The sequence below is a fragment of the Schistocerca piceifrons genome, chromosome 2 (genome assembly GCF_021461385.2).
Source record: "Schistocerca piceifrons isolate TAMUIC-IGC-003096 chromosome 2, iqSchPice1.1, whole genome shotgun sequence".
NCBI lineage: Eukaryota > Metazoa > Arthropoda > Insecta > Orthoptera > Acrididae > Schistocerca > Schistocerca piceifrons.
Genome location: NC_060139.1, coordinates 1,008,228,847 through 1,008,231,409, shown reverse-complemented (window position 1 = coordinate 1,008,231,409; position 2,563 = coordinate 1,008,228,847). Strand labels below are relative to the sequence as shown.

The 2,563-nt window shown below is 49.7% G+C and overlaps 1 pseudogene; it reads right to left on the bottom strand.

The window, feature by feature from the left end:
* Nucleotides 1-2,235: 2,235 nt before the first annotated feature.
* LOC124778407 lies at nt 2,236-2,353 on the bottom strand (annotated as a pseudogene).
* Between the last annotated feature and the right edge of the window lie 210 nt (nt 2,354-2,563).

Sequence of the window (2,563 nt, the reverse complement as noted above, 5' to 3'; positions counted from 1 at the left end):
TTTTTTTTTGTCTTGTGTGTCCATCTCTAATATTTGTTGGGATATATAATTCGCGTTGGCGTTCCAGATGCGGAAGGACAAGGCTCGCCTGCTGACTGGCCTACGCTATGGTGTGATGAAAGGTGTCCTGGAGAAGCACGGATGCCGCTACAAGCTGGCCATGGAAGGTGGTCGCCCCAAGGGGCGGCAGCAAGACGCTCGACCGCGGGTCAGATGCTGCCGTCAGCGGAAGTGTCGCAGCTCCAGGAGGCGCTGCCGCACTCGCGCACCCACCAGCAGCTCGCGCCACCGCCGCCAGTGGAAGTGTCGCAGCTCCAGGAAGCGCTGCCGCACTCGCGCACTCTCCAGCACCACGCGACACCGCCGCCAGTGGAAGTGTCGCAGCTCTAGGAGGCGCTGTAGCGCTTGCTCACGCTCCAGCACCACGGGCAACCGCCGCCAGCGGAAGGGTCACAGCACCAAGAGGCGCTGCTGCGCTTGCACACGCTCCAGCAGCACGCACAGGTACCACCACCCTACTACTATAGCGGTGTGCACCAAGAAGGCTGGCGGTGGGGCAGTGCACAGTGGCAAGAGTAGGGTACCACATGACGCTCCAATGAACAGCGTCAATCTACAGTGTCATGTCCATTATGATTATCCGGGCTGTTATGCCGTGGTCGGTTGATGAATTTTGTCTCAATTCCCAACGTTTCGTCCCCGTCTGCGGGAGACACCTTCAAGGGGGTCTGTAGCTCCATGGAAGATCCAACACACCCGCTGGCTCGCGAGTTAGTAGCGGGTGTGTTGGACCTTCCATCGAGCTACAGACCTCCTTGAAGATGTCTCCCGCAGACGGGGACAAAACGTTGGGAATTGAGACAAAATTCATTAACCGACCACGGCATAACAGCCCGGAAATCATAATGGGCATGACATTTCCGGCCGTGAAAGTCTACATTTTAGTATTCTACAGTGTGTATCTGTGCCATGTGCTTGAGGGTGCACGTAGAACATTCACCATTGATTGTAGAACATGCATAATTGATTTTCACGTTACTTTAGGTTTGGTGAAGGTGCTTAGCAACTACAGTATGCACTATGGGTGGCAAAAAGCAAACATGACAAGTATTATCCTTAGAAGCGACTGTGATAATTTTTCACGCAGAAAAACGTCTCTACGAAGTGTCACTAGTGGAAACAATTTTCCGCTTATTTTGACATTGCCAGTTGCCAGGATAGGTATTGGCTGGAGCGTGTGGCGTTGGGCAGAGACATAGGGAAAACTGGCTCCATTGCAGGTATTCTCTGTCCCTATCTGCACACAACGCACAAGGCAGCCACCTTCTTACTTGCACACAGTGATCTCTATACATGCTGAATGTAGAAGTCTGGTCTCTGAGTATAGGACTGGAGCGTGTGTGCAGACACGTGTGCCTTGCATCGTCCGCCATGTTGCAGCTTGGCAAACAAATTTCCATCGGACTGTACGTGACAAACAATTGCAGACTGATTTATTATTTTAAACTTTATGTCGATATGTGATGTAACAGGCTGATGTGGGAGCGGAATCGAGAAGTATTTTCTTTTCGTGTTCTCGTGACATATCCTACCAGCCATGTTGTAATTTGGCAAGAAACGAAGTATGAGCTTCTGTGACTGGCACGATCAGGCAGCTGAAGTTCAACATCCAGGTAGTATAGAGATCACTGCTTGCACAGCACTGTAGTACGTCATGTTGACCATCAGAGTACGCGGCATTTTAAAACAGTTGATTTCACAACAATCCATCTCCTACAAGAATGAAGATATAAACTTGTGGTGAATTATAAACTACGAATATTTTTCAAAGAACTAACCAATTTCACAGGGGTGTGCGTTTTATAAGCAAACGTATAAAAGCTTGGGGTAAGTTTTACTGTTACTTTTAACATGAAGGATTAATCTACTCGGTGGCTATAATTAAAGTGCAACTACTCATGAAGGTCCAGTGTAGGCTGCAATTATTGTATGACAGATGTGCTAATGCGTTAATGCAGAACAAATATCAAAAAAGCACTCCGTCTTCAGGCCACGAGTGGCCTACCGGGACCATCCGACCGCCGTGTCATCCTCAGTGGAGGATGCAGGTAGGAGGGGCGTAGGGTCAGCACACCGCTCTCTCGGTCGTTATGATGGTATTCTTGACCGAAGCCGCTACCATTCGGTCGAGTAGCTCCTCAACTGGCATCACGAGGCTGAGTGCACCCCGAAAAATGGCAACAGCTCATGGCAGCCTGGATGGTCACCCGTCCAAGTACCGACCACGCCCGAAAGTGCTTAACTTCGGTGATCTCACGGGAACCGGTGTAGCCACTGCGGCAAGGCCGTTGCCTAGTACAAATATAAGCTGGAAAATAATTAGTTCCAATTTTTCCCACGAGTCGTAAATCTGGCGCTGCACTGTATTTGTATGACGATATGGCAACCACGCTGTCATTTGACAAGCCATAACGTGAGCGAATAATACGGTTATCGAGAAGAGAGACCATGCGCTGTAAAACTGTTCTATGTGTACGGCAGCAATTACAGTGCTGCATTGGGA